The following is a 13,041-nucleotide window of genomic DNA, read 5'->3' as shown; positions in this document are numbered from 1 at the left end:
TAAATGCAGCCTGGAGACCCCGCTTCCCCAGAAAACTTACAACCATACTCCGCATATAGCATCTGCCCACTGAAAATAACTGAACATATTATGGGCTGACAAACTTTGAATAAACCCTCTTTGTTTCTAAAAGATAGGATTGGCAGATTGCCTGGGATGTGATGAAAGGGGGTAAAGCAACATTGGAGGAAGCCCCTAGAAAGAGTTCTTACAGAAGGGAAGTGAGGAAATCAGTACAGCTCTCAGGTCGCTAAGCTAAATGGTCTAAGTGCTCTATAGTCCGCGAAGCCCTCCATTGGTCAGAATCAAGCAACGCTGACTGTACCTTCAACTTCACCAAGAATTAAGGGACCTATGCTTCTGAAGCAAATGATTTTGTAGCCACAAGACTCAAAATAAAATCTAGGAAATTTGGAATTGCTTTTGTGACATTAGAAAAGTCCTCTTTCTGACTTAATTTTCCTAATCCCCAACTTTGATTGAGGCGTGTTGGGGAAGTTATGAGGCATAAGCTGTGTAGGTGTATATGCAACAAGGAGAGGATTAACACTGAATGCTGACCAGCGAGTCTGAGCTCAGGGAATGTGTGAATTTGTAGAACTGACTGCAAGTATCCTCCCTACCCATACATCCATGTTCTTGCTGCAGGTAAAGCAGAAATCCGCCATCCAAACCCAAACTCCCAACATCCCTGGGTCTGTATTCACATTCCTTGACGTTCCTCCTGTTACACGGGGGAAGCAGCACCTTCATTGCTACCCAAGGTGGACCCCACAACGGGCATCCCCTTCTCTATCCTGCATCAACCGTTTCTCTCTCTACTGTGTCATTTACATCAGAAACAAAGACCAAGAAAATACGGGAAGGAGATTAAGAGGTACCAACTTCCAACTGTAAAATAAGTCACAGGGATGAAAGGTACAACATAGGATATATGGTCAATAATATTGTTAATAGCTGTGTAAGGTGACAGATGGTAACTATGCTTATTGTGGTGAGTATTTTGTAACATACAGAATTGTTGAGTCACTCTGTTGTGCACCTGTAACTAACACGATATTGTATGTCAACTATACTTCGATTAAGAATAAAAATAAAATTTTAAGCTTCTAGTGTCTCTTAGGTCAAAGGCAAGAATAAACTTTTTTTCTTAGCCTTTATCACCTTCTAGTTACAGCCCCATTTCTCAGTTCCTTTTCTCACAGAGCAATACTTTTTGAAGATACATCTCTTCATTCTCAAATCCTTCAATTCCCTTTTTGAAGGCTCGTCTCATTCTTCTTACAATGTTTTTACTTTCTCCTGGCTTCCAAGATGCCACATTCTCCTGTTTATTTCCTTTTACTACTGAGTACCCTGTCGCAGTCTCCTTGGATTGTCTGCTTGCTTCTTCTCTCCTCTAGCTGAATACTGGAGTACAGGCCTCCCCGACTATGCGAAAGTAGAGACTTCCTAGGAAACCTTTCATAAGCCGAAACGACCTAAAGTGAAGAAGCAATTGCCATTAATTGATATGGAAAATTTTTTTAGTGTTTCTAGGCCCCCAAAATAGCCTGTCTTAGGCCTTTCTGATCCCTTAGGACACCTCTTGCTAACAGATGCACAAAATCATTTGGGAGAAAGCACAGATGCTCACATACCAGGCAGCGCCACTGCAGCAGCTCAGCTCGCTCTTTTCACCTTTCACCTTTCTTCCTAAAAGTGAAAATCCTCCTCGGTTAGCAAAAGCAGGTACTAATGGAGGTCTCTCGTAAAAGTTAAGTGGCATACCCCGCACTTCCAAGAAGCTGTACCTGCAATACCTGTATCTGCAATCTTCCACCGGCCCTCTACCCCCTGCATCCTTCCCTGATCAATTCCAATCCATTTTGTGTCTCGACGTCCACCACGGGCACCAGCCTTTCCCTTCAAGCTTTGGACTGGCATGTGAGACTGCCTAATCATCGCCTCCACTTAGATGGTGAAGTGGCATTTGAGACCTCACATGGTGCAAACAGAGCTCTTGATCTATGCCCGCCCCGCGCCCAGCCTCTCCGTCACAGTCTTTTCCTTCACAGGGCTGTCCGCTCAGCTCCCCGGGTGAGACAACTTGACGGTCGCCCATTATCTCTTCTGTCTTCCTCGCTCCCCACATCCAGTCCATCGGCGAGTCCACAGGAGCCCCCAAAATCTGTTCTGCACCCAACCACTCCTTTACTCTGCTCTGTACCAGTGTGAGCCACTGTCACCAGCTCCCTCCTGTGCTCTTGTAATGCTCCGGCCAGAGCTCTCTGCTCTCCTCCTTGCTGCTTTCTAGCTGATTTGCCACTCAGTGGGCAGAAGGACCATTTCAGAAGTTAGTCAGACCATCCATTCTCCTCTGCCAAAGCTTCCCGTGGCTTCCCACTACCCTTCGAATAACATGTGGACTCTTACCGGGGCCTACAAGACTGTAGGATCGGGCCTTGGTGACCTCTCCCCAACCCTTGCCTTATGTCCTCGGTCTACATTGATATGTTTGTCCTCAAATAGGCCAAGCTCGTTTCCATCCTAGGACCTTTGCACTGCTTGTTCCCTTTTCTATCTGTCATCCATTTTCACCACTCTTAGCCACATGCACATAGTGAGACTGGGAGAGGAAAGCAGATGCATTAAACTGCAAATTCACTCATAACTGATCCCCTACTCGTCTCTTTTGAAGAGAAGCTTCCTGAGTTCTATGTTACTCTTAGCTTTCTACCTTGCAGTTACTTTAGAAGAGCATTATGTAGCGGTGCCTGAGTGGCTCAGTCGGTTAACCGTCCGACTTCGGCTTAGGTCATGATCTCACGGTTCGTGGGTTCGAGCCCCGCGTCGGGCTCTGTGCTGACTGCCAGCTCAGAGCCTGGAGCCTGTTTCAGAGTCTGTGTCTCCCTCTCTCTTTGACCCTCCCCTGCTCATGCTCGCTCTCTCTCTCTCTCTCTCTCTCTCAGAAATAAATAAAACATTAAAAAAAAGAAGAGCATTATGTACCATAATCAAAAGCATGGTAAAGGTCATAATGTTTGTAAAAATAAATTCCCTGCACCATGGCACTTGGATTGGCTTTTATTCGACAGGAATGCTGTAGTATAATTGATTTTTTGTTTGAGCCTCAGTTTCCTTAAATTTAAATGAAAAAAATAATATCAGATAAGAAAGTAAATAGAAAAAGGAAGTTACGCATCCACAAGTTTTGGAAAATTTCGTTTTATGAAACATTTTGCTGAATATTCCTGGGATGGATTTGATAGTCAAGAAAACTGATCTGATTGAATCGCAAAAGCCATTTACCATGAATGACCTCTTTTTTTTTGAATAGTTAATTGTCAAGTTGGTTTCCATATAACACCCAGTGCTCATCCCCACAAGTGCCCTCCTCCATGCCCATCTCCCCCCTTCCCCTCTCCCTCCCATCAGCGCTCAGTTTGTTCTCAGCATTCAAGAGTCTCTCATGGTTTGCCTCCTTCCCTCTCCCCCACTATATTTTCCCCTTCTTCTCCCCCACGGTCCTTCGTTAACTTCCCTCTTTTGTTCTTTTCGTTTTCATTCCTTTTCCTCCTTCCTTCCTCCCTACACCTCCCTGTGTTTCTCTCCTTCTTTCTCCCTTTCTCTCTCTTTTCTCTCTTTCTCCCTTTCTTTTCCTCTTTCTCTCCCTTCCTTTCTCTCTCTCTCTTTCTTTGCTATCAGAATTGATTAAATCAAGCACATTCATTTGGGATGGCACCGTCAGGCAAGGGATGAGCCCATTTGTGTGACTAAATTGGGACCACCATGGTCAATACATTCATTGACCTTCCTTAATTCTTTTACTCTGAACAATTGCCTCAGTAGAATTCTAGCAGGAACTTAAAATCTCAAGATCAATTGTTTTTTACAGTATCCTTCAAGAAAGCTCCCATGTCAGTTGACATTGGGTTCCCTAACACCATATTACGATAGCCAGTCAGCTATCTCAAAATGAGTTTAATCCAAGGAACTTTGGGGAACCACATCTAGGATCTGAAATAAAAGTTGACTTGTAAGCAAATGGGTCATACATTATCGATTCCTGTTTAGGAAAAAACACAACAGTTGTAATATCAGTTTATTCAGTTATTCTAAATACAATTCCTCCCCCTTTTTTTTTTTTTCGAAAGAAAGAAAATTTCCCAGAGCCTTACACACCTCTTGTCCTTTACAAATGCATTTCACATACTAAAGCAAACCATCTGTTACCCCGCTAATTTTGCCATGATGAAAATTACTATTATAACGAGACTAGCTTTTTTAAGCATATATGTTTATGTATATGCATACAAATGTGCACAGCAAGATAAGCTTTTGGAAATTTTTTTCCAGCTTTCGAGGTGGATGTGGGTCCCCTGAAACACAGACCTTGTTCTACTGATTAGCATCAAGGTGTAAGCTTGGTGGGCTTTGGTCCTGGTAACATCAGGCAGCCTTTTCAGCAAAAAAACAAAAACAAAAACAAAAACAAAACAAAACAAAAAAAAACACAGCTGGCCTTTGCATGGTGAAGCTGAGGTTGGAATGAAAGGAGCACAAAATCTCAGGAAGGTACATACATTTTTTCCCCCAAACAACTCTTGTAATAAGAATTTATGAAGTGAAGCTGGTCTTGGGAGACTGAGAATAGGATGAATGTAAGGCAACTAGAGTGTGAGTTTAAAGCAAAACGGAAACTCTACCATCCTGTATCAAATGCAAAAAACAAAAATGTAATGGGAATAAGGAACATATCCTTGTAAGTGCAGTTACCTCTTAACGACATTTTGAAAAGGGAAGGTTGGTTTTCATTAACATTTTTTTCTGAGTTATGTGATCATTTGAGCAAGAAAAAGGTCTGAAACATACTTATTTTTATAAATCACAGAGGGAGAAACAAGAAACTAGGAGCACCAAAAATAACTGTATTTGATTAAAATTTTAAAAACTTTTCGCTCTTACTTTTTCTCTCTTCTTGTTCTCCTCGACCAGTCCCTGAACCTACCCCCTTGCATGTAAAAATATCATGAAAATAAACAATGTCTGGCCTCCTTTCCCTGGGTTCTGTTTTCAGTTATGTCATCAGCTACAGGACTGAGGTGCTTCCAGTACATACTTTAAGAGACGGTGTGAAATGGAAATCAAATCCAGGTTCAAATCCTTTCTCTATAATACAGGGCACCATACCTAATTTCTTTGAGTTGCCTTTCTTTTTTCTTTTTTTTCATCAACGAAAAAGGGCAATAACCCCTACCTCACAGAAGTGTTGAGGGTTCAATTGGAAAATGCATGGCAGGTGCTTAGTTCATGGTGAGCGGCTGAACAGTGAAATAGTCATAACCGAAATGTATTTGGGTACAGTATTCTGTACTTGAGTCCTTTATCAACACACTGCTATTTATGCCCCCAAACCGTACCTTGCTGCAAAGTTTTATATGAAACTGACAAATAACTAATTTAATGATCACATCATTCCTGTTTCCAATTGCCGTATCTATCCTAGTTTTCTTTTTCTTTAATTTTTAATGTTTATTTTTGAGAGAGAGAGAGACAGAGAGAGAGGGAGAGAGAGAAGAGAGGGGGGGAGAGTGAGAGAGGAGAGAGCGAGAGAGAGAGCGCACAAGCAGGGGAGGGCTGAGAGAGAGGGAGACACGGAATCCGAAGCAGGCACAGCCCGATGGGGGGCTTGAATTCACAGACTGCGAGATCATGACCTGAGCCCAAGTTGGACCCTTAAGTGACTGACCCATGCAAGTACCCGTCTATCCTAGTCTTCTTAAACGTGCTTTTAATGTTTTTTTTTGTTTGTTTGTTTATGTTGCCACGTGTGCAAGCTAAATTCTAATTAGTCTATTGAATGTATTAGTCATTTTTCTTTCCTAAGTGGTAGGACCCACAAGCCTGGAAGAGATAATCTGTGGTTATGGAAGAAGATTCTAGAAAGCAGAGCAGATCTTTGGAATGTGCCAACTTCTATACCAAAAGCAGTTCCTCTCCAGCAGGCCTGTTCTTGGGGGTGAGGCTCCAGCAGTGTGATCGTTTTGACTGCTGTGTTAATTTGATGACTTTTTGATGAGACCCCCTGCCGTGCAACTCCTTATTCTGTCTGCTTCAGCTTTTAGGGATATTAACTAACATTAATTGGAGGGATTTTTTTCAAGTATTCCTCTTGTTTTTTCATTTTAGATTATCAATCATATTTAAATTGAGCAACTCTTCAGGTTAAGACTTTTTTTTCTTTCCCAAGATGATAGGGAGTTCAACCATGCACTCATTTATTTTCTTAATTTATTTTTTATGTGTTTTCCGTAAAATTTACACTTTTTGGCATACAATTCTATGAGTTCTGATAAATGAATAGAGAGATGGGAAAATCACCACAATTAAGATACAGAGCAGTTCTGTCACCCCAAAATACTCTCGTTTGCTGCCCTTTTGAAGCAAAACCCTCTTTTCTCGACTCCAGCGAGCACTAATCTGGCCTCATCCATATCATTTCCTTTTTCCAGAATGTCATGTAGGTGGGATCATACTGTATGTAGCCTTTTGAAGTTGGCATATTTCACTTAGTGTACTACTTCGGGGCCTCATTCATACTGGTCCGTGTATTCGAGTTCACGTCTGTTTATTGTTCCTTCATCAGTGAACACGCATTTAGGTTGTTTCCACTTTCTGGCTATTTTGAATAATGCTACCATAAATATTCATACGCAGGATTTTTGCATGTGGACATATGTTTTTATTTATCTAGGGTAAATACCACAGAATAAGATTGCTGGATTACACAGTACCTCTAATTTTAGTGTTTGGAGGAGCTGTTGAACTCTTTTCCAGAGTGTCCATAGCATTTTGCATTCCCATCAGAACTGCACAAGAGTCCTATTTGTACCACATCCTTGACAACACTTGAATTATTTTACACACACACACACACACACACACGTATGTATATGTGTATAGAATTATATATGTATGTATGTGTATATATATATTCTTTTTTTTAATGTTTTATTTATTTCTGAGAGAGAGAGAGAGAGAGCGTGAGCATGGGAGGGTCAGAGAAAGAGGAAAACACAGAATCCGAAGCAGGCTCCACGCTCTGAGCTAGCTGAGAGCATAGAGCCTGATATGNATCCATCTATTGACTTTTTTTATTATATCTCTATGTTATTGCCTTTAGTGGTTGCTCAAGGGGTTTCAACATGCATATCTACCATTCACAGTCAAGTTAGAGTTAACATTTTACTTCCTCAGGTGAAATGTAGAAGTCTTACAGCCACACAGGTCTATTTATGTTATCCCCTTTGCGTTATATGTATCACACATACATACGTTGAAAATGCCACCAGATAATGTAGTTTTTGCTTTCGACAGTGGTATATATTTTGAAGAACTTAAGAGAAAAATAGTTTATTATACTTATGCAGACATTGGCCGTTTCTTTCTTTCTTCCTTCATTCCCCAAGTTCCAAATTTCCTTCTTTTATCATTCTCCTTTCATCTAAACAACTTAATTTACCATTTCTTTTACAGAGTGTCTGCTGGCAATGAATTCTCTTACTTTTTCTTCATCTAGGAATGTATTTTGCTTTCATTTTTGAAAGGATATTTTCATTGGATATAGAATCCTGGTTTGACTCTTTTCTTCCTTTTTTTTCCTCATGGCATTTTAAAGACATTAATTGTCTTCTGACCACCATGGTTTCTGATGAGAAACATTTAGTCATTTTTACTGAGGTAATGAGTCGCTTTTATCCAGCTGCTTTCAAGATTTTTTAATCTTTATTGTTAAAGTTTATGTACTTGAGAGTGAGAGAGAGCGTGTGTGCACAAGCAGGGAAGAGGCAGAGAGAGAGAGAGAGAGAGGGAGGGAGAGAGAGAATTCCTGTGCTGAAAGCACAGAGTCTGACATAGGGCTTGATCTCATGAACCGTGAGATCATGACCTGAGCCAAAATCAAGAATCAGAGGCTAAACCAATTAAGCCATCCAGGCACCAACCCCTTTGAAGATTTTTTAAAATTTATCTTTGGGGGTGGGCCTGGGCGGCTCCGTCGATTCAGCATCCGACTTCGGCAGCTCAGGTCATGATCTCACGGCTTGTGAGTTGGAATCCCATGATCGGCTCTGTGCTGACAGCTCAGAGCCTGGAGCCTGCTTTGGATTCTGTGTCTCCCTCTCTCTCTGCCCCTCCCCTACTCATGCTCTGTCTCTCTGTGTCTCTGTCTCTCTCTCAAAAATAACTAAACAATAAAGAACATTAAAAAAATACAATTTATCTTTGGTATTCAGCATTTTAATTATGCTGAATCTAGTTTTGGTTTTCTTTTAGCATACCTTATTTTTATTTTGCTGAGTTTCTTGCATGTAAATTTATGTCTCCAAACAAATTTGACAAATTATGAGCCATTTGTTTTTCAAAATTCGGGAGTATCAGTCTTTCTCAGTCAATCAGTATCTTTTTGAGACTCTAAGCTACACTTTCTGTCCCTCAGGGTCTTTTCAGTTTTTCACTACTTTTTTTTCCTTCAGATTGGATGAGACTTACCGATCACTCTTCAAGTTAACTGAGTCTTTCTTCTGTCATTTTAATTCTACTCTTAATGCATATATGTTTTATATTTCAGTTCTAAAATTTCCATTGGGCTTTTTTTTTTTAAATTTCTTTCTTTTCTGAAGACTTCCACGTTTCCATTAATTTAAAGATACTTCACTTTTATCTTATGTAACTTGTTTTTAATAAGTGCCTAAAACCCTTTGACAATTCCAACATCTGTATCTTGTCAGTGTTGGCATCTGTTGAATATAATTTTCTCTGAGAATTAGGTCTGATTTTTCCAGTTCTTTATAGGTTGAGTAATTTTAGATTGTATCCTGAACATTGTGAATATGATGTTGTAAGACTCTGGGGCCTCTATGGAATGTAGATTTTTGTTCCTTTGCTTCAGATGGTTGGTACTCAGCCTCATAGGTAGGCACAAACCACAAGTTCTGCCTCACCTTCTGTGGGCAGTGGTTACAAAGTCAGTTGAGGTTTCATAACCATTGCCATGGTATTCGGGTATGTCTCATGTGTGTGCCCCTCGGGGGTTAGTTTGAGGCTCATGTGGTGGCTTGCGGGTTTGTTTGTTTTGTTTTGCTTTTTGTTTTGTTTTTTATTTTTGAGAGAGAGAAAGCGCGAGTGAGGGAGGGGCAGAGAGAGAGGAAAGAGAGAGAATCCCCAGCAGGCTGTGTGCTGTCAGCACAGAGCCCAATGCGGGGCTCGAACCCACGAACCGTGAAATCACGACCACAGCCGAAGTGGGAGGCTTAACAGACTCAGCCACCCAGGCGCCCCCTTGTGGTGGCTTATATCATAGTTCAATGGTCAAGCTGTGCCTCTTCGCTTCTCTTTTATGTGTGTGTTGCTCAGGGGCAAGTTGGAGAGAATTAGAGGATCCCTGTCTCGAGCGCTCCCCTCCCCAGGACTTCCCCCGCACTTTATGGCTCTCAGCGGCCCCTTTTCCTATTTCCTTTGGTCAGAATGTTGGGTTTGTCTCGGAGTCGTTGTCCCCCTCAGGATTCCCTGCAGTTTTCTGCCACTGGGCCTTCCCTTGAGGCAAGGAAGTGAGACAAAATAGGTTCCCTCAGAATTCTTCGTATTCCTTCAGCAACATGTCCTATCCCTGGGCCCAAACCTCTTCTAAAGGACGAAAATAAACCCAGGCACTTCACTACCATTTTAGTCATTCTTCACCTTCTGACTCCTCTCTCCAGTCTTCCTGCTATTATTTACTTTGCTTTTCAGAGTTCTCTGGCAGTGACTTCTTGGACTCTCGTCACAATGTTTAGCTATCATTAGTGGGACAGACGGGATGCAGTGAGCTTCCTCCAGATTGGCGGGCATCAGAAGTTCTATCCGTTTTCCAGAAGTGTGTTCAATTTTCGATTATCTGGATCACTGAGCTTGTGGCTACGCTTCCGTCCTTTATATACAGAGCCGGCGCTGCGTATTTTCCTGAGGATGGGTAAGGAAGCGTGAATCAGGTGTCAAAATAATTTCTGTCTTAAGCAACTGCAAATAAGTCATATAAGTCTTTCTGTCCTTTCACAGAAAGGAGTTCTTGCAACAGGATCGTCTCCTGTGACAGTGATTCATTGTAACCGTCTTTCTTGGTCATTGGCACTTACCAGTCTGTGACAGCTACATGTTATCCATATAGCATCTCGTAGGTGGCCATAGGAGAAACCCAACCTTTCCTCAGAAGGACGTGTCATTTCTGAGATTATTGCACTGCAGGTATAGGTCAGCACTAACCATCCTTCCTCTTACCCCTATTCTTACATTTCCGATGCAGTTGGAAATAGATTTTATGGCCATATGTCTATACTTAGGTATGTATGTAAATGGCTATGTACACACATCTATTAATTGGCCTTGATAAGCTTTTATTGTCCCACCCAGTTCTCTACAAGTGTCTCTGACTTTGATTTGCTTCTGAAGGGTTATGGTGGTGTCTTTATTCCTTCTTTATACTTCATACTTACTTGATTGAGGAGAATAAACAAGCACTGTATGGGAAACTAAAGGCAAAGCTATTCACTCAACAAATATTTCTCGAATTCTTATTATGTGTTACACATTGTTTTAGATAGATACTGGGTATGGCGCTCAGTATAAAACGATCAAGACTGTGTTGGTGGAGCACACATTCTGGTAAGCAGAAGAGATAGCAATCACATAAGCAAATATAAATAGCCAAGCAAATCATCAACTAGTATTAAGTGCCACATAGAGAACTTAAATTGGGCAATGTGAGAGTAAGTGCGGATGATTGATTTAGGATGAGTGTTTAAGGAACAATGAGAAGAAGGAGCCGGCCATGAAAAAAATCAGGAATGAGAGCATTGCGTGCAGAGAGAGAGAGAAAAAAAGTAAATGCACATAACCTAATGTGACATGGAACCTGGCATGCATGAGTAACAGAAAGGAGAGTATAGTTAGGTAATAGGCAAAGGGTTAGAGATGATGCCAAAGAGAAGGACATGGGCTAGATCACATAGGGCCTTTATAGGCCATGGGTGCGTTTGGATTTCTCTCCAGATGTGATATGAAGTCTTTGGAGAGTTTGATTAGGAGGCAAATTGGCTATTATTTCCATATTAAAATCTCCTTTATAGCTCTGTGAGGAAGCAGGGCGACTGGAATCTGTGGCGAGATTTATCAGTTTATGATGGTGCTTTAAACAAGGTGTGTAGCAGAGAAAACAGTGGGAAGCAGTTGGATTTGATATGTTTTTGGAGACAGAGGTGGCGGGCTGGATGTGGAGAGTAAGAGAAATAGACGAAATGAAGGATGGGTTCTAGGCGTCCGGCCCAAGCAGTTGGGTGGATGATAGTTTAATTTATTAAAATGGGGACCACAGGAGGGGCAAATTGGAAAGATACATGTTTGCCTTGTTAAGTTTGAAATGCCAATTGGATACTTATGTGGAGATGTTGAGACTGCAGGTGGGTATAGGAGACTGGAGTTAGGAGAGATCTATGTTGGAGACACAAATAGTCACCTGGGCACAGATGGGTATGTACATACGTGAGACTAAATGATCTCACCTATGGATACTGACGAGCCCTAAGGACTGGACCTGGGCACGCCACCATTTTAGAAGTGAGGTACCAGAGGGACAGCCAACCAAAGGAAACTGAAAAGGAGTGGCCAGCAACCCAGAAGGAAAATCAGGGAAGTGGCAGTGAAAACTAAAAATTACGTATGTATATATGACTCAGTGCTTTGTAGCCGTAGACAAATTTCTCATCGCAAACAATGCCTGATGGGAGGGAAGAGAACCCTTCTGTTTGGGTGGAGGGGTGTCAGTAGGCAAGCCCCAAAAGAGGAGGAAGTATTTTGGCTGAGCCCTGAAAGAGTAACAGAATGCTGATAGGAACAGGAAATGGAACAATTTCCCACACTGAGGAAATAGCATTAGCAACAGATCAATAGTAATGAGTTATCAGAGTTCGCTAACATTCATGCTTACTGTCTGTCAGATTCTGATGAAAGTGCTTTCTAATCCTAAAACTATATCTACAAGGTAGGTACAATTTTCATTCTCAGTTTTTAATTTTTTTAATTTTTGTTCAGAGGGGTGCCAGGTGGCTCAGTCAATTAAGCATCCGACTTTGGCTCAGGTCATGATCTCACGGTTTGTGAGTTCAAGACGTGCATCGAGCTCTCTGCTATCAGTACACACCCTGCTTCAGGTCCTCTGTCCCTCTCTTTCTCTGCCCTTTTCCCCACTCACACACCGATGCATGTGTGCTCTCTGTCTCTCAAAAGTAAACATTAAAAAATTTCTTTTGAGAGAGAAGGAGAGATAAAGGGAAGGGGGAGGGAGGAAGAGAGGCAGGGGAGGGGGAGCGGGGGAGAGAGAGAGAGAGAAAGAGCCTGAGCAGGGAAGGGGAAGAGAGAGAGGGAGAGAGAGAATCCTAAGCAGACTCCATGTCCAAAGCTCGATCTCACAACCGTGAGATCATGACCTGAGCCGAAAACAAAAGTCAGAGGCTTAACGACTGAGACACCCAGGTGCCCCTCATTCCCATTGTTTTTAGATAAGGAACTAATGCTCAGAGAAGTTAATTAGCTTACCTTCTAACTAATTAAAGAACTAGTAAGTGGTGGGAGTCTTGGTGAAAACCTTGGAGATCTGATTCCAGAGTCTGTGTTCTAGGCAGCTATGCTAAGTAAATAATACAAAGACAAAAAGAAAGAAAAGAAGGAAGGAAGGGAAAAAGAAAATGAACTCAAGGAATGTCCCTAAATAATGGAAACTCCTAGTGAAGGCCCCGCGCTATAAAATAAAGTAAGAAAAACTGGAAAAGCATAGGCTTTGTACTAATGGTCATGGTTGCTCTTTTCCAAATTCTTTTACAAAATTTGTAGAAATCCACCAAATGATAAGATCCTTAGATCCTTATAAGATCCTCAGAGACTATTCAGAATACCCCTTTTTTCATATTTGGGGAATATATTATTTGGGGAATGTTAGCATAAAGGCTAACAAAATTCCATCAAATGCAC

At 41.6% G+C, this 13,041-nt stretch overlaps 1 long non-coding RNA gene and 1 pseudogene across 2 annotated transcripts in view; one reads left to right on the top strand and one right to left on the bottom strand.

Annotated features, from left to right (window-relative positions):
* LOC144240631 (glyceraldehyde-3-phosphate dehydrogenase-like) overlaps window positions 1-2,143 on the bottom strand; it is a 90,509-nt pseudogene extending 88,366 nt beyond the window's left edge.
* The window catches only part of LOC144240630 (uncharacterized), a 310,481-nt gene that overhangs the window by 141,995 nt on the left and 155,445 nt on the right, over window positions 1-13,041 (top strand). The window lies entirely within an intron of this gene.

Source organism: Crocuta crocuta, unplaced genomic scaffold (assembly GCF_008692635.1).
Source record: "Crocuta crocuta isolate KB4526 unplaced genomic scaffold, BGI_CrCroc_1.0 scaffold510, whole genome shotgun sequence".
Lineage (NCBI taxonomy): Eukaryota > Metazoa > Chordata > Mammalia > Carnivora > Hyaenidae > Crocuta > Crocuta crocuta.
Note: the sequence above shows the minus strand (reverse complement) of the source record. Positions and strands in the feature narration are given on the sequence as shown.